This window comes from Leptinotarsa decemlineata, unplaced genomic scaffold, assembly GCF_025532065.1.
Source record: "Leptinotarsa decemlineata unplaced genomic scaffold, Ldec_3_MD MMD2_tig00000199_RagTag_RagTag, whole genome shotgun sequence".
NCBI lineage: Eukaryota > Metazoa > Arthropoda > Insecta > Coleoptera > Chrysomelidae > Leptinotarsa > Leptinotarsa decemlineata.
In genome coordinates, this window is record NW_027412544.1 from 8726334 (window position 1) to 8746660 (window position 20327).

A 20327-nucleotide genomic window follows, 5' to 3' on the forward strand; every position below is an offset into this window, starting at 1 on the left:
GTTTGAAATAATATAACCATCAACACAAAATATATTTATTTCTTTTTGGGATTTTATCTTCCCAGAATCTGAAAAATAAATACATCTTAGTCAAACGAGAATCTGTTCAAAAAGAAAAGTTTTGTCTGTTAAATGGGATGAATTGAAACTATATTCTCCACTGTTCTTTACAAATGTATGCCATTTCAGAAAGCAGCCTCTGTTCGTTCTCAAAACCAAAAATCCTTAGCGAAAAACACTTCGATTGAAAATTTGTAGCTCTCTGACATACATATGAGATGTCCAAAAATTCAATTCCCTATTTCCTTCTTCAATGTCCCACCTTAATAATGGTAATCCATTTTTTTGTCTTTTTCGTGCAGTTTGGTGACAATTTTTGTTTCATTTCATTTCGTGATTGCCAGTTGATTTTAAAACCTGCTCCGCTATTCCCCATCCTGTTATTTGTTGTCCCTCAGAAGTCGAAACTTGTGCGAGCTAAGGACTAACAAGGTCTTACCTTTTAACCGTGTTAGGAATCACACGTTAAAAGGTAAGACCTCGTTAGTCCTTAGCTCGCATAAGTTTCTCAACTTCTGAGAGTTGTCGTTCGTATGGGGGCCACAGCTGATTAACGGAAAAACAGTTTTTTTAAACGTGTGATTCCAACATGTCATCTCTTTATATACACTCACAGACAAAAATATTGCATATTTTATTTTAAGCCTCGATTTCATGTTTATTTCTATTTGTCTGAATCTTTATGCAGTTTTCATTACTGAATGGTATATGCTGAAGTATTTAACGTATATTAGGAGCTGGGTTTTGCGCTCGTATATGTCTTTTTAGGATGTCCCAAATATCTTCTATGGGATTTGCGCCAGGACTGCTTGGTAGCCACTCAACTGCCTCAAGTCCAACAATAATTTCAAGATACTGGGTGACTGTTCTTGCACCATTTGCACGAGCATTATCATGCATTAGCACGGAATTGTCGTAACCAATGAAGCTGCGTTTGTACCAGTCAGCATTCATTCTTAAATTCACGTCTAAAAGCTCGGTATGACTGTCCCAACTAATGCCACCCCGCAACATAATGGAACCACCACTAAAGCTAAAGTTATGTACAAAATTAAATTCTGCGAAACGTTCTCCAGATCTTCTGTATACTCGACCACGTCCATCTGGTTACCATAACTGTATTCTTGTTTCATCTGTGAAAAGAATTTTCCCCACTGATGTTCATTCCAGCTGACATGGGCTATGGCAAATTGTAACCGTCTTGTACTCAGTAAATCATTTCTGAGATGCGGAGCTGTAAGTGTGCGATTTCGCTATTTTCAAAAATTGGGCATCTCTTGGCGTTGTACATCTTTTACGTCCTTGACCAGGCCGTCTTTTGCACCCCCCAGTCTCATTGTATCGCTTCACAATACGAGAAACAGTCGATTGATGGATATGCAATCAAATCTCCGCGCAATATCTCCTTATTTGCATCCCTCATTGACTCAAGTTAGAATGTTAACTACAGAATCAAGACATGAAGTATTCGAAATGTCATTCTGACAACAATAAACAAAACAGTAAGCCAACTATTCAATATTTGTAATTTGTACCATTATTTTACCTATTCAGCTATAATGACTATGTCCAAGCATTCTTTCATCTATACTGAATGGAAATTTACGTAAAATACTTTGGCCTTTGAAAATACTCATAATAAAATTGAATGTAACATTCTTTCGGATCTCATTTATCTTGGCTAAGTATTTCTTGGACCCGGTTGCTATAGTTACACTCGTGACTATTGTTGGTTGTTTCCTTGTAATCACAAGGTCTTCCGACCAGAGCCGCGTATCCGCAATCGGTTCCTGATGATGAAACCATTTGCTTTAGATTCCTTTTTGTAACCAAGTTATGCATATCTTTTGCATCTGACTGTACCGCACAAATTAAGAGCTTGTACAGTACATGCAGTTTAGGCTTCAAACTCTTGGAAACATTCTTGGATTGTTCGAACCCTATGAGAGCTGCCCTAATCGTTCAGAGATGTCGAAGTCTCTCAACTTAGTACATTCAGATATCTCTCAGAACCAGAAATATTGCATTCCGATACTTGGATAATTAGCGATAGGTAAGGTTGGTGGGTCTCTTTATATGGACTCCAAATTCCTGCATGGTTTCGTTCTTTCTGGGTTTGGTTCTGGTCTGGTCGTACTACATGTTCACTTGAATGTTCTGAAGGAAATCAATATTGCAGTTTCAAGACCATTGGCCGTTGCTTCAGCTTCAAACTGCGTCAATAAATTACCTAAAATAATGATCCATCGAAGGTATACAACTTCAGGTTGATAAGTGATGATAAGTGCTTGACTTATTCGATCGAACTACAGGAATTTTTCTTACGTTTTCCGTTTTACTTCTTATTTTTTCTCATTTTGCTTCTCATTATAGTTTTTATTTAAATTTTTGGTGAACTATTTCTTGTATTGTTCACTTCTTGTTCCTTTAGATATTGCTTTTTTTTTCTTCAACATCGTAGTTGACAATAACTACATATTTACTGAGGACGTATCTCGTTATAGTTGATTACCCGGTATTCAAAAGTAATTTCAATTCATTAATTAACTTTCTAGAGGCCAGTTTGTTACTGTTATAAGGTAACAATTGTATCCTCCTGTGCAATCTGATTGTTCGTACAAAAATTATTATTTTTGTAACATTTTTTTTCTGATTGATTCGGCCGTTACTTGATGAAGATCCATAGTAATTTCAAAAACTACATCTCCCGATTTGATCTCCACAAACTTCATTTGAAAAATATATCACAACATGTTTCGCTAGCACAGTAGCTTTGTGCTATTGTGTTAGCGAAACATGTTGTGATATATTTTTCAAATAAAGTTTGTGGAGATCAAATCGCGAGGTGTATTTTTTGAAATGTTTGTAACATTCAGTTTAAAAACAAAGCCAAAATTTATTTTGTTTTATAGATCTTATTAAATTTGTGGTACTACACATTGGATACACCTGGTATTAATGGTTTAACAGCATTGAGTAGTTTGTGAGAGGTATATGCACTTACTTGCGAAAGTTCTCAATTTATTTACTGCCATCGCTAATTTTCTTTGATTTAATTGTATTTTCTATTGCATTATAAAACAGAATTGATATCACCTCAATGAATTATAACTGTTGTGAAATTTAAATCAGGATTAGTGAACCGTGAAAATGATATTTTTATAAGCAATAAATAAAATGTGAAAGTTATAGTTATCAAAAGTGCAATAAATTTGCAACCAGTAAGTTTTTCAACATGATATCCCAAGTGAACAATCTTTCCTAATGATGTTGATGCTGAAAAAAAGTAGATTGTTCATGGTTTTCAAGTGATTCAAATAATTCCGTTTTTTGGAACAAGCTGGAGTTTCTACTGAACGGGTAGCATTTCGAATTTTATGAGATACAAAAATAAATATCTATCATTATTTGTTCTTCATTGCTGGATTTTTTTTTAATTCCTGTATATACTCAGCTTTCATATTCTTGGTTCATTATATTTGAATCAGAATCATCTAGAAAAGGATTTTGTTTATTTTTCAAACATTTATAATGAATATAAAGTATATCGACTATTTTGGGTACACTAAAAAATATAACGGTATCAATTTTTTTTGAAAATGAAACGTTCACTTGCTGCAAAACTTCCTTGTTTTTATCAATGGCTAAACGTATCTTGAGCAGTTACGTTTTCAAGATGTTAATCTTATCTTACATTTCACATTTGAATCCTGTTTGTAAATTAAAACATGTTACGTAATTCCCCTATTCCAAACACATTCAAATATATCAATCGACGCGAAATCTGGATATTTACCTGGCTATTGAAACAATTCCAACTGTTTCTTCTAGGTCTGTTGTTCAAATGTTGAATCTCCAGAACAGAAAAAACGAAGCATAAGGCACAAGGAACGGCTTCCAGTACTCTTAAAAAATAGCAACATATCTACATTTCACATCTAGATTTGATATTCACAACCGAAAACACAAATAAAGGAACTAATAAATAATTAAGAATGAAACAAATCTTTTGTTTTCGAAGGAATATTTTATGTGACTATCAAAAAAGTAGACATAAATGTTGAAATGTATAAAAAATCACTTTTTATACGAAAAGTAAATCAATTATTATCAATATCACAAGCAACCAAATAATAATTTGATCGATTTTCACTTGCTATCGTCCAACCCGTGTTAGGAATCGTTAAAAGGTAAGACCTCGTTAGTCCTTAGCTCGCACAAATTTCGACTTCTGAGGGTTGTTGTTCGTGGGGGTGCGACAGCTGGTTGCCGGAAAAAAACATTTTTGTTTTAAACAGAACATGAAAGGATTGAAGGTGATTGACATTATTTCATAATGCATTTAATTAGTTCCCTGAAGGAACCAATACAAATGAAAATTAAAAAGAATAGCTGAAAATCATATCATATTAATCAAAAAACTATGAAAAGAAATTACAGTGATAAGGAATACAAGTAAAAAGTCCGAACTAATGAAATTCAACATGAGAAGATATTTGATTTTCTTTGCCGTAAAGTTAACGAGGAAAATCCATTTGGGAACATCTAATCGACCTCGCAGTAGAGCTACACCACATCAGATAGTGTTTGTCATTATTCGAAATTGATTTGGTGAATGTAACTCGGTTCAGTTCATTTTATGTTTCCATTTTTTTTTTCTATTCACTGAGCTTGATAACATTTTTTTTATTTTTGTGAGCAATAAATTGTAGTTTCATCTTTTTAAATTTTACTGTCAAAGATGGAAAATGATGAACTATATTAGAAACATTTTTGGAAAATGATACACAATTTTTTTACAAAAAAAATATTTGTAATTGAGCAGGCAATAAATAACATTAATACATTTTATGATTTATTGATGTTGAAAATTAAAATGTCAAATGAAAGAGAGGGTCGAATATAATAAGCATCTAATAATAATAAGCTAAAACTGTCTGTAGAATTACTGTTTTACTCAAATTAGGAATTCAAAGTTAATAAGAAATGCAACAAAGCTATGAATTATAATTTAATTCATAAAAATTGATATTTACTTTACACTCTTATTATTCCTTGGTAGAACAGTTATCTAATGTGTATTCAAACGTAATGCAAGTTTTTATAAATTCAAGTAAAATATTTTGAATGTAAATGTATAACAACATTCAAAAATATTCATTGTCTACTTTTAGTTCATAAAATGCATATAAATTTGTATTTCATTCAATCTTCAACTATCAATGATATTCTATTCCATCGACTTTAGGTCGATGATGGCCACTTTCTTGCACTGACGAGTGGCTAATGAGTCCGAAACCGGTCTGCTAGTGTGCCCGTTCCAAAATTGAAAGTTGACTCTTTCAGTTGTATTGCCAATTGCATATGCAGGAAATTTTCTCTGAAGATTCCTGCACTGACGCATGTCGGATATAATCCAACGCCCTTCGTGGCATTAGCCAGGGGAGTAGTTATTTTCTGATAGGCGTCAGTCCATTCAACACACTGTGTAGGTATGTCCGAGACTGGCTTGAACGTTTAAAATGCATTTCTTTAGATACTTTCATAAATCAAAATTAAATATATAAAAATATTCAAGAACACATTCGTCAATCTTCAACTTCTATGACTTTAATTCTGATTTAGAGCATTTCTATTTGGACTGCTCGTTTAAGTAAAAAATTACATCGCCCGTTTACATTTAAACGTACCTACTGCCGACTTTTCATTCATAGCATGGCTTATAAATCGTATTGAAAGTCTGGATGAACGTTCATAAATTGAAATTGAATTTATAAAAATTTGTATTCAATTTCACTACAATTTCCAACTATTGTGTGGCAGAACAGTTGACGAATATGAACTGAAAGAAGGTTTTTATGAATCTAATCAGTGTATTCATTGTAAAGTTTGGATTTTCAATTTAAGTTGAAATATATTATATCGTACACTTTAATATTTGAACGTATTCTCTAATTTTGTCTTTGAAATGATTCATAAATCATATTGAAAGTGTACCTAACTTCAAAAATGATTATATTGAACTTTGACTTTCAGTATGATTTATAAACCATGACATTACGTTCAAATGTAAACATACTCAAATTAGAAATCCAAACAAAAATCCACTAAGGACATTATTTAAATTAAATTTTGAAAAATTTGCATCAATTAGTTTTCAACTATTCTATGGTAGAAAAGTTGCAGATTGATGAATGTGTACTTGCAATATTTTAAGTTTAGATTGCTAATTTAAGAAAAAAATTAGACCGTATGTACGTATATATTTGAACTTATCTTTCACTTTTTGTCTCTAAAAGAGGTTAATATAAATAGAAAAGAGAGTCAGATATATTTTCAATACAATTTTTGAGCCATTTCATAGACAAAAAGTAGCCCATACGTTTGCACAGATATTTGTTCGCAATTTTAAACTAAATTCTGAATGACAAAGCCAAATGGTCTAACAATAATCATCTCTACCTGCTGATTTTATCGTTCTGATTTGAATCGTCAATTTGGTATATCTCACAAAACATTGCAAGGAAAAATGTCCATTTTCCTATTCATGAATACAAATGAAATTCCGTTTCTAATTCGAAATATGCGAAATTGAAATTCGAAATGAGTGGCGCATTCCACGCCCACACGGCATCGAAGGCAGTGCGCTCTGCTGGATGCTGATTGATTTACTTTTAGTAGGGCAAAAGAGGCGCATTGTTTTCGTGCAGTTCGGTGTACGTCGTATGTGTCTGTGATTTTTTGCCATCAGTTTGTGCAAGGTCGTGGATTCTGTGTACTTGACAGCCTCTTATGTTGAAGCATGTTTTTTTATACGATGCTAATTGCAGAAGACGACGATGATGTAAGTTTTTGGTCTGGGAAAGGTTGAATGTGGCCTGTCTGGTTTTGATGTGTGTTCTGTATACAGTGCGAGCCATTTATAACATGAACGTGGATTCATACACAATTGCGTTATATGATATCAACCAGTTGGTTATTCTTATAATGAATAGTTTTCAACTATTTCGTGAATCAAAGTCGGAAGTCATCTAAAGTTTATCGAGGGGCGATAACTGCCAAATATTATAAAGAATAAATATTTCGAAACCCACTAATCCTACATGGATGAGATATGACATGTTTATGTATAGGTTGTGAACCTCGTTATTCTGATAACAAGAAGAAAGTTCACTTCATTCTACCAGAGTTACGTGCTATACAGTTGTAAGACGAAATATTTTAGTTGATTATTTGGAGATTTGTCGCTCTTTCATAGATACTTTTACGGGAAGTATTCAAGTGACTTGGCACATTTGATTCCACCAAGAGCGGTACATATCAGAAATACGCGACGAACTGTGGCTGTTTAAGCACTCTTTCATTTGGAGAACTGCCTGTATTAGTTTTTCCAAATGAATTTCATTTCCAGGGATTCAAATCCAACATGAATCGCTATTTTCCCACAGGCACCGCTCTTAGAACGCGTTAAGGATTTTTCTGTAATGCTTGTGTTTTGTCCTTTGAAAAACCAAAGCAGCGATAAATATTTTAGGAAATAATTTTTACAAATTCCACATGATCTAAAAATTTTCTGAGATAAATGTCAATTTTTCAAACTCGAACTTCATTATTTTCGAGCAATTCCATTCGAGTAACCGAAAATAGAAACCCGAGATAAGCTAGTGGTTTTACCATGCTGATTGCTCTCATGCTATTGCTAATTAACGAAGTCTTTGTTAAAAAATGGAACCTTATCGATAACAGTTTGAGGCCTTGTGGTATTATTTTCGATGAAAATTTCTTTGTTATTCAGCCAGGTTCTTATCGGAGAGAAATTATCCTCATAAGATCATTCTTTTTTGGAATAAATATACATGATATCTTCCTTTCTTTCTTTGGAAGATTCCCACATCAAGATGGAGAGGTAGAAAGCCAAAAACTTTCTTTCCTAAAAATTAACCACTTTCAAACTAATAAACTTTTCTATTCATAGCTTTCTTTCAACTAAGTCGATCCATAAATTCAGTACTAACGGTTGGTGAACCTATGATAGAAGTTATATAGAATCACCCAGTATACTGACAATTTTTATGAAAATTGCTACGTTGGTGAAAGAAACGTGTTTTCCTCAATCTAAGGCTTAGGCCGGTGACATACATCGCGATTTCCGAGCGGTTTTTTCCAGCGCGGTTTCCGAGCGGAAATTGCTTAGTAAAAATCGCTACCCTAAGTACCTAACAGTGGCCGCGATTTCCGAGCGATTTCCTGGCAGTCCAGCTTTCTGACTGGAAGGGGAATATTTCCTTGTCGTCCTATAGTAATCGTTCACGCATAGTAATCAATCGCGCCTTCAAAGTAACCACTATGAAGTCTGCTGCTGCGATATTTCATAATCAAACGGTGGTATTCTTTTGGACTTTGGAAGCAGAAGGCGCTCTTGCTGGAAGACGCCACCCAATGAGGTACGATGTGCACCCATACCACCTAAAATGAAACCAGAAAGAAAAGTTTACTGTTATATTGAGGTTAGTTCAAGTTTATAAATTATTGTATTGATCATGATCAACACATATCATATGGGAAACTTGAAAATACATAAAAACTAAATACATATTTGTAGCACATACTCGCTTTTGTTCCACAAACAAGGGTGATTTTCTACGCTACGAATTAAAGTTTTCACTCCCATGCTCGACTCGCAACTGAAAAACCGCTCGGAAATAGCCAACAATTTCGGGACCCAATCGTTTACCTGGGTTCTTCCTCCACTTAGTAGCTCTTGCCCTCCGCTTGTCGCTCCGACCGGTCGGCTGTAAAAATCACCGTTTTTGAAAATCGCAAACACTGTCATGTTCCATTCAAATGCAGGGGTTAGCATAAAAATAAAAAAAACCGCTCGGAAACCGCGCTGGAAAAAACTGCCCGGAAATCGCAAAGTGTGACCGGCCTAAGGGCGGTGACGTCGGAGGACAAGGGCGATCAAGTAGAGGAAAGACCCAGGTAAACGAATGGGACCCGACAGTGTTGGCTATTTCCGAGCGGTTTTTCACTTGCGATTCGAGCATGGAAATGGAAACTTTAATTCATAGCGTAGAAAATCACCCTTGTTTGTGGGTCAAAAGCAACCCCGATTTTGCCATCGAACTGGAAACAGATGAAGCCTGGGTGGTAGGGGCACTCATATAACAGAAAACCTTTCTTCCGGGTTCTTCTTTCGGTGCATGTGTACCTCCTTGGGTGACGTCTTCCAGCGAGGGCGCCTTCTGCTTCCAAAGCGCAAAGGGATACCACCATTTGATGGTGAAATATCGGAGCAGCAGCAGACTTCGTAGCGGTTGCTTTGATGGCACGAACGACATTAAAGGACGACAAGGGGATATTCCGCCTCCAGTCGAAAATCGGGACTGCCAAGAAATGACTCGGAAATCGCGGACACTGTCGGGTACTCACTGTAGCGATTTTACTCAGCAATTTCCGCTCGGAAACCGCGCTGAAAAAAACCGTTCAAAATCGCGAAGTTTGTCACCGGGCTTAGGCCGCACAACGGCCTAACCGCCGCGCCGCGGATTTTAACCGCCTGCTTTTGTGAGTAAAGGAAACTAATGGAAGCGACGTACTGGCGGTTTTTTTCCCGCGATTAATTTCGAAAACGCCACTTATTGCAGAATGGCTTGCGGGAAAAAACCGCGCCAAAATTTGTAGTTCATAGAACTTATATTGGAGCGTACACATCTGACGCGGCAACCGCGGGCGTTTCTGACATTATTCAGCAGACCGTCATGAAGAGTGGACGTACAATATATGCAAAATTTTATCGGAACTGGCTACTGAAATCTGATAGTAGTTGAACAATTTCTCAGGATTGTTTTCTTGAATATTGACACTTTTCATGACAGAAATATTTATTAAATCTTCGACTAGTTAGTGAAAGGACCCAATATTTGCGAAATTTTTGATGATATTTTCCTTTTCTGCTTCTTAGTTTTAGAGCAACAACACATACATAGTGTGTGTGTCTCGGGTGGTTTTTTGCGGTTTGGCGGTTTATCGTTTGTGGGAAAAAACTGTATTGCGGCCTCAACCTAAACATGCCAATTATAAAAAATCAATCACAGTCAAGCCGATGTCAGAATGTTAATTAGAAGTTCTTGTGGATTACGTGATTTCATAGAGAAAAAATTATTAGTCTTGTTATAAGCAATTAGACATTCTATACAAGGTATTTAAAATCAGGAACTATTTCGAAGTGACCAAGATAAGTACTGTTACTACTGACCAGCATAACCGTTGTGTGTGCCAAGTGTTTGAGAGAGAGAGAGAGAGAAGTTGCCGCTTCTCCTGAAAGGGCCAGGTGTAAGAGTTTCAATTGAAATACCAGGAGACTTCCAGAGTTATTAAGATAAAGCAAAATTGACAATGTCAATTGGTGCTTTCAATCTGAACACACAAATAACAACATTAATATACTGGTGGAACTAGCATTTACATCATACTATTGCCTGAGAGCCATTCGATAAAGAGGGAAAACTTAATTCTTTTGGCAGGTTACAAGGTTTTATTTCGAATAACTTTGTGGAAATTGCCCTTTTTTGAGAACTGTCAAACTAGCATCAAGTACAATCTGTTAAAATTTGTACACATCCATAAGTTTCCAATTGTTAACTATATTACTTGAATGTGCAATACCTAACTGTTTTAATTCGCCAGACTATAGAATTATTACATATGAAAGCATTCACCAAATTATTCATAGTTTTCTACATGGAAGAAAAGAAATGATCTTTAAATTAGTAAGAGTGTGTATACATGTTCGATACTTAACTCGAATATTTCTCCGTGTTAGGAAATGCAGGACTTTGTACAGTTATCTCTCGGATGAAAACCTAATTTTAACGATTATTTCTCATACATTTGTATACTTATAGAAACTATTTTTCACTCACAAATTTATGATTTATCTGATAATAGAAGTCTATTATAAAGCAGTTTCTAATGAAAAATATCATTACTATAATATAACGACTGAAATAAATATTCGTGGTACCATTCATAAATAGATAAATAGGTTCAAGTAAAAATGTTAAGCAACTTCATTTAATTTCTAGACGACAAATTTATGATTCGATCCAAAAATATAAATTGCCATGTTGTGGGAAAAACATTTTTTTAAATGAAGATATTCTAATTAAGTTCTTGAACACTATTTAATTGCTTTGATAAAAATGTTCATGATGCTATGCAAATTAGGAAATTTGTGGAATATATTACATTCAGACAAGCAAGCAGACACGTTTTTTTTCCTAGAGTACGTTTTACAAAAATACATCATATATTGACACTACATGGATGATTTTTTGAGATAGAAGTGGTACAAAATGTGTAAGATGTAGATTTACGTCTACTAAAAACCTATATTTTTATGTGATACAACTTATGTGCAGGAGTAGGTAAAATTAAAATCAATAAGTATATTGATTCATTCTGCACCATACCACACCGACAATGAACAATCATAACCATGAATATTCTTCAACGACCGGTTTTAAATGTCATTTGAAAACCACTTATCACTCTGGTTATTTGCATATCATTGCGAGTGAAAATAGCATGCATTTCTTCACGATAACAGTAAAGCGATATTTTTTATTTCATTATTCTAATATGGCCAACAAATGAATAAGTAACTTCGCTTTTTCTTTGGCGTATATGGAATAATACAATTTAAGTTTTGAACTAGTTTTACTGGGAATATTGATTCAGTTGGTGGGTGATATTTCTTGTTGGCTTCCTTCATTCGTGTTAAAAGGAAAATTTGGTTTTTGAAGATTATATGGAATTTGCTCCAAAATTTGCATTAAAGAAAATTATTTTTTTGACAGTAATCTCTACACTCTGTAATAAGAAAGACCAAGGAATATATATATACTTATACATGCGAAAGTCACTTACCACTCATTCATCACTTTCTCCATACTGGTAAGTCCTAGGAAGCTCAAATTTGGTATATAGGTGCTTTTTAGGTCTTAGATGCGCACTCAGAAAGGATTTTCAAATATTCCAACTGGGTTTCCCCCTGAGGATGAAAGGGGCGCGTTTACATATGGAAATTACATTTTCATCACTGTTTCTCCGTACCGGTATATTTTCAGAGGCTGAAATTTTGTATGTAGGTTCGTTTCATGTTTTAAATGTGCAATAAGAAAGGATTTTCGAACCCAGTACTCTTTCGCGCATATTTTTCAGCGCTTCGGCACACGAAAATCCATTTGCAATGTATAACTTAAAAGAAATTCGTTTTTAATATTTGTATCCATAGTAGAAATCGAAAAACACGTTTGAGGTTTACTAACAAATTGAGTACTGTGAACAAGCTAAATGACGGATGGCGTTCAAACTAATACATAATACAGGGTGTAACTAAATACATGTAAAACATTTAAGGAGGTGATTCCTCATCGAAAAAAGATAGGATCTTTCATATAAAGAAATTTCATTGGAGCATCCCTTATTAAGATACAGCTCCTTAAAGGGGGTACATAAAGTTTGTATTACAATTTTTTTCACAAGCACTAAAAAAATTACAATATTGACATTAACCTGACGTTTTGTACTACCAAAAAGACACTTAGCCAGTAATTTATTTGGTTTTCCCCATGGTTGTAAGGGGTGGAAAACGCAACCCCAAAAATTTATTTCCAATGTAACTTTTTGTCTTATTATTTATTTACCATTTATTTATTTCCGATAGCCTGTTTTATTCTGAACAAAAAATGTCTCTTGGGTTTTTTGCCCAAAATGAACCAGTTCGCAGTAAAAAATTATTTTACGAACAACTACAGAGATACATCTTCATAAATGCGATACTAATCTATCAGTTGAATTTTTGAAATTGAATTAATACTAATTGTATGTTGCTGTTCTTAATTTGTTACTTTAATGATTCACTTGTTATTAAAATGGCAAACATAATTTGAGGAAATGGCTGATATGCATTACGTTTACGGTCTGTCGCAGGGGAATGGGTTAGACGCTTCTAGAAGATATGCTGAAATGTATCCTCAACGGCAGCATCCTTCACATAGAATATTTGCTCGACTTCATCAACGATTCTGAGAATATGGTTTATTCGACAAAAGAACGCAGGATTGTGGTCGCCATCGAGAAGTACGAACACCACAGCTTGAGGAAGCAGTAATTAATTTGATTGAAGAACAACCTACTACCAGTACTAGAAAGAATGCTTTTCAGCTAAATGTTGATAATATGACGGTACTTCGTATTTTAAAGGAACAACTCTTATACCCTTACCATCTGCAACGAGTACAGGCACTGTTACCGCGAGACTTTCCGAACCGTCTTGAATTTTGCAATTGGATGCTGCAAATTGTGACTTTCTGAAGACGATAGAATTCACAGACGAATGTAGTTTTTCTCGGGACAAGATTATTAATTTTCATAATTACCACATATGGGCTGATGAAAACCCTCACGCTATTGTCGAAACTAACCATCAAGATCAGTTTTCTCTTAACGTGTGGCTCCGAGTTATTGGGGATGATTTAATTGGGCCCCATTTTCTACTTCCTCGATTAAATGGTGAGGCATGCGTTCAATTTTTAAGAGAAGCGCATTCAGTACTGCTGGAGGAAGTTTCTTTGGGCGTCAGAAGGAATAGGTTTTTTATGCATGATGGGGCTCCCGCCCATCTTAGTCAAGTAGCACGTCAGCATTTAACTGAAACATATGCAAATCAGTGGATAGGTCGAGGAGAATCACAGAACTGGCTCGCTCGATCCCCGGATCTCAATCCTCTTGATTTCTCTATTTGGGTCCATTTACAGCATTTAGTTTATCGTTCTCCTGTTCGCGATGTAGAGGACTTAAGAAACCGCATCATCGATGCGTGCAGGGTAATCAGAGATACTCCAGGAATATTTGAGCGAATACGTAGCTCAATGCGCCGATGTCTAGACACATGCATAATGTCTGAAGGTAGACATATTGAACATTTACTATGATTTCTACCTGTTATGTGTTTTGTTACTAATGAATTAGTTTTGTTTATTACCCTTTAATCGTTTAATGCAGGTACTAACTGCAAAATAACAATAAATCCCGTTCGTATTTATGATGATGTATATTTGTTTTTGTTCGTAAAATAAATTTTTGCTGCGAACTGGTTTATTTTGGGCAAAAACCCAAGAGACATTTTTTGTTTAGAATGAAACAGACTATCGGAAATAAATTTTTAAATGGTAAACAAATAATAAGACGAAAAGTTACATTGGAAATAAATTTTAGGGGTTGCGTTTTCCACCCCTTACAACCATGGGGTAAACCAAATAAATTACTGGCTAAGTGTCTTTTTGGTAGTTCAAAACGTCAGGTTAATTTCAATATTGTAACTTTTTCAGTGCTTGTGAAAAAAATTGTTATACAAATTTTATGTACCCCCTGGCTGTATCTTAACAAGGGATGCTCCAATGAAGTTTCTTTATATGAAAGATCCTATCTTTTTTCGATGAGGAATCACCTCCTTAAATGTTTTACACTTATTCAGTTACACCCTGTATATTTAGCTAGGTTTTGGTCGTTTCTAAAAGTCGAGGTTTCGTTCATTCTTAACCTAAACTTTTTCTTTTTTACAATATTATCATAGGTAGACGAATACCAAGATAAATATATCTCAGTTCCATACCACCAATAAACGAAAAACTTTAGAAAGATTTTCAAGGAACTAGGTATGAAGGTGGTATTTAAAACAAGTCATACTCTACAGAGCCTTTTAGGAAGTCCAAAGAACAAACAAAATAATCAACAAAACCATTCCATAGACTCTAGTTCATTAGGATTAGTTTGACAAGTTAACAACAACAGGCATTCAGAAATCTAGATGCCTATGAAAGCTTAGAAATAAGTCAACATAATAATATAATGAATAATGATGGTGGACTAATACCTAATAGTATATACTATATAGCTTGTTGAAATAATATTATCAGTTATCAGATTTACCATATTAGTAGATAAGGCAACATTGTAAAATTAATTTTGACAATTGATACGGAGGTATCTAGTACATGTGTCTATGGTATAAACAAGGACAACATTGTATGTAAATTTAGTTTAATCTTTATTTTAAAAATGATCACTAGGTGATTGAAAAACTTGTCAAAATGTTAAAAATAAAGGTTTGGTGTTGGATAAAACTTCAGTAATATTCATAATTCACAGTGTTCATTCACATTACTTATAGAAAATTATTTTTTCTTTGTTTATTGAATAAAAATTTGTTAGAAACTAAATTTTTAATATCAAAAATGCAATAATTTCCATGAAATATAACCACACGAATAAACACCAAGCTAGGGAAAGATGGTTTTTATATATTGACGTTATGAAGGAGTCGTTATAGTCGGATTATCAAAATCACTGAACAAAAATAATAATAATTGAATGAAGTTTTGGAAATGTTTCTAGGTATTCACCACTGAACTGAAATATGTAATTATTTCAGAAAATGTAAAGGTAATATTCAAACAATGTGGTAACTATTAGTTTTCGCAAAAATAATTGAATTTGAGGCTTAACTACTTTGAGAATCAAATTCATTTCAGTACATTTAATAATTGTGTTGAACTGTGTTGAATAATTCAGTATTAATAATTCTATGATGTTTTAAATTAAATTATAAATTTAACGACGCCATATTGTTTCAATATTCAAAGTGATTCATGTATGGATAGATTCAGGAATATAACAATATTGATATAATTTTTGTTTCTCAGTGTAGGAAAATATTTTTATTGAATTCATTCTACGCCGTGATTTCCAATTCTAACTATGATCTAGGATGTAACTATAAGGGAAGCTTAGCCGATTGCGATTCAGTAGTACCTACTTGGCTTATTCATTTTCTTGTTATGTCTGCCCAAGGCTATGTAGTTCATCTAAATGTTCAAAGTTTCACACAATTTTCATTTTAGCGACTGCATATCCGGTGAATTTAATTTCTGAACACATTGTGAAACTTTTGTTATTGTTTATCAGTATTTTTTTGATCGTTAGTATTGTATTTATCGAATCAAGTCACACTAATGTCAAGTTTTGTTATATGAGTTCAATGTATATAGAATTAAAGTATCCAATTTTCTTCATAAAAAAGTTTGAATATTTTTTTAGTCAAGAAGAATTTCATTCTTGAACATTCATGTCTCTCTACTACTATCGGTAGTTATCCCAAATGTATTATTGGGAAACTAATATGCGTTTTCTGATACTCTTAAATTGATTGTATGTATATTTCACGCATGAGTTTACGATAAGTAAGACTGATATGAGTGAAGTGCCCTTCAGTCTCAAGCACTCACTTAGTAAACGGCTGCATCAAGTGGTTCTAGCATTTAACGGATACTTATTGGGACACCGGAGACTCTTAAATCATACGCCCTCGGAAAATGCGGTGATTAATTCAAAATACATTTGAAAAAACAATTATATATTCTTGGTGAGACGTACCAGACATAAAAACGATGAAACAGTTGAAGACTATAGGCAGCATTTACAAGGTTTAAAATTGAATAAAAGCCCTGGAACTGTTAAATCGGCTATAATGAACCTAAATCGATGCTCCTAATTCACATAATTCCTAAATTTGGAATTTATAATATCGTTTCATTTTTCTGGAAATAAACTCAAAAAATATCCTACATGCACAAAACTGAATCGATGAAAATGCCATGTTGCTATTAAGAAAATACTTTGGTGTGTAATAATTTAGGATAAAAGTATCAAATTCTGCATCCATTTTAACTGATTAAACTTGGTGTCTTGGGGTTTAATCCTTGACCAAGTATTCCACGGTAGTATTTATTGTTCAGAGCAGATTATTTTTTATCGATTCTGAATATTGAACCCAACTATTAAACAGATTATGAATTTATTATGAATGGTCAGATGCACCAATGAAATCGTCATTGTCGATTCCTCATTATGAAATATCGTCTGCCTATGTACGAGTAAAATCGGATAGATAGTCCAATTATTGAATCACATCACAGAAACCGAGAATATAGTCTGATCATATGACAACTATTCTAAATTACCAAATGAGTGATTTAGTTAAACTCATAAGATGATACTGCTATATATGTTTTCAATGGTGCGTTCGTAATGTTTTTATAACATTGATCTGGTGTTTTAATGTGTCAACTCAAATGAAAAAACCTCCTTCAATCTTAAATTCAACAATTTTACCAAATATTTCCAACCGATGTCGACGTTTCTTACGACGTTTCGTTCTACTCTCGACTTCGCCTTTTATTAGTTTTCTACTTTCAGACAATAGAAATCTGAATGTCGAACATTCACAAGAAATCATACGTGAGTATGCGAGTGAACCGAGTGAAATAAAACTTTTTTTCTGTTTATTGAATAATGACATTTTTTCAAATCAATCAAGTAATTCCAGTCAAATATTTTCACTCCTGAGGAAGATAAAGTTGTGTAAGTTAGACTTGTTTTCTCCTTTTCCTTGAATTTCTCAATTTCTGTTAACCCGAAATATTTCATTTATTCTGTAGTTATAATACACGTTCCATGTCAGTTCTAGATTCAGAAACGAGTCATATTGCAAGCATGTTGAAAGCATTCCTTCACTGTGGTCCTTTTTTAATGGGAGAACGAATGCAAGCAATACCGGAAGTTAAACTGACGGAACAAATGGGTAACATTTCTATACAGAGAGGGTAGTTTCAGCTTCCGACAAACTAGAGACAGAAATGGGCGCAGTTCTATTTTAAGGTCGCTTATAAATAGACTCATTGTTAATTATTGGACGAGGGTGACACGTTTATTGTTTACAAGTGTGAAATGCTCGCACAATGCTAGAAACACTATTTTATGTTCATTTGTAAAAAGATACAAAAAAATAGAGTTGACTCAATCTTTATCAAATCAGTTTTCCGTTAATCAACTTCCGCCTTCCTGAATATCCCCAATTCTCAGGAGCCGAAACTTGTGCGAGCTTAACGAGGTGTTACCCTTCAATGTGCGACTCTTAATTATCGAATAAATGACTAGAATAAGCCACTGAACCAACCGGCTAGTTCCAAGTTCAAAAACATGAAAAATAGAGATAAAGATCCTAAAAATATTAGCGATAGCTCATTCGATTCGGAATCACCTCTAGAAAAATGTTTTTGAAGGATTTTGGTGCAGGTAAAAAATTGCAATTGTTGTTAACAAAATAAGAAAAAAAGGTATTTATTTTTTCGTTAATAACTCAAAAATTATTAATATTCAAGCATTTTTGAAAAAAACTCGTTAAAGAGGGAGAAATTTCCGATAAAAAAGTACCGACTCCCGAAACTCTTATCTCTATTATTTATAATTTTAATTTGACGTTGAAAATAGGGTTCCGCGCGGCTGTTACGGCATGCGCGCGCTGCCGCTAAAGAGAGTTTATCAAAAGAAATAATTTTTTTATAACAAAATGTCATTTTAAAAATTTAAAAAAATCTAGTATCTTCTTAATACTTGAATGAATCGAGTCCCGTAGAAAAAATGTTTTATCACCATTTCTCAATTGTTAACTAATTGTTAACTAACACATTTTTTCCCAATCTCCGTTGGCATAAATAATGGGATAAAAGGTATAAATAATTGGCCTATAAATTTTAAACTTCGTGGAGCCCTTTTGATATATATATACTTCATACGATCCTACGATAAAAGTTCATTAAAATGTATTAATTTGGTAATTATGATTTTTTATAACTATTGCAAAATGAAATATCTGAAAATTGTAAATACAATTTTTTTTTCAATTGATATTTAGCTATGTCTGTTTTCACATTAAACAATGGCAGTTATTAACATAGGATATGAATTTTGTACGTAATTTGTTTATTAAATTGTTTCAAACAAATAGAGAAATTCAATATTTTTGAAAATTTTTTTTTGCTATTTTGTTGTCTAGAGATAATTATGATTAAAAAAAATGAATCTCAATTTTGATTTTAAATTGTTTAAAATCGATTTTTTTTCTATTTCGATTGTTTAAATAATTAGTTAAGAAATAATTTCGCTTTTAAAAATCATAATTTACACTTTTGAATAGTTTGGAATTTTTTTTAATTTATTATTTAATTGTTCATCAGTTTAACAATTTGTTGCAAACAAATATTGACCAACTTTATATTTTTTTTCTGAAGCAGAAAAAAATTATAAAAACAGCTATATATAAAAAAGAGCCATAAACAATTTTTATTTTACCGTATGGTATGATATTAGAAAGTATAATAAATTGAAAAAAATTATGGCACATTTTTATATATAGCCAGCCATATATATATATATATATATATATATATATATATATATATATATATATATATATATATATATATATATATATATATATATATATATATATATATATATATATCAAAAGGGCTCCACGAAGTTTTAAATTTATAGGCCAATTATTTATACCTTTTATCCCATTATTTATGCCAACGGAGATTGGGAAAAAATTTGTTAGTTAACAATTGAATAACTTTTTGAAAAATGTTGATAAAACTTTTTTTCTACGGGACTAGATTCACTCAAGTGTTACGAAGATCCTAGATTTTTTTCAAATTTTTAAAATGACATTTTATGTTATAAAAAAATTATTTCTTTTGATAAACTCTCTTTGGCGTCAGCGCCTACATGCCGAAACAGCCGCGCGGAACCTTATTTTCAACGTCAAATTAAAATTATAATTTTCCTCCCTAACGATCTTTTTTCAAAATGGTTTAAATATTAATATTTTTCGAGTTATTAACGAAAAACTAAATACCATTTTTTTAAATCTTATTTTGTTAAAAACAATTGCAATTTTTTACCTGAACCAAAATCCTTCAAAAACATTTTTGTAGAGGTGATTCCGAATCGAATGAGCTATCGCTAATATTTTTAGGATCTTTATCTCTATTTTTCATGTTTTTGAACTTGTTGATTAGACTATAATATGATATACTGAAATTAATCACCAAATAAAGTAATAGAATTGTGTTCTCTGTTATTATGTCTGATTCAACCATATTTCTTTACCTGGTTTCTGGTTTCATGGGTATATTTTCACTCCCTGGATTTGAAAAACCTTTGAACTTATCGGAGCGTCCGATTTTGATATTTTGGCCCTGCACCGTATATTCATTTGAAATTCATAAAGTTCTTGAGTATATAAACAAAATAAGTTACCGACAAGTTCGATAAAATGGTATCGTCTTGATCGCGTA

General features: G+C 33.1%; 1 protein-coding gene across 1 annotated transcript in view; it reads left to right on the plus strand.

The window, feature by feature from the left end:
* LOC111512665 (uncharacterized) overlaps positions 1-20327 on the plus strand; it is a 267297-nt gene that overhangs the window by 151355 nt on the left and 95615 nt on the right. The window lies entirely within an intron of this gene.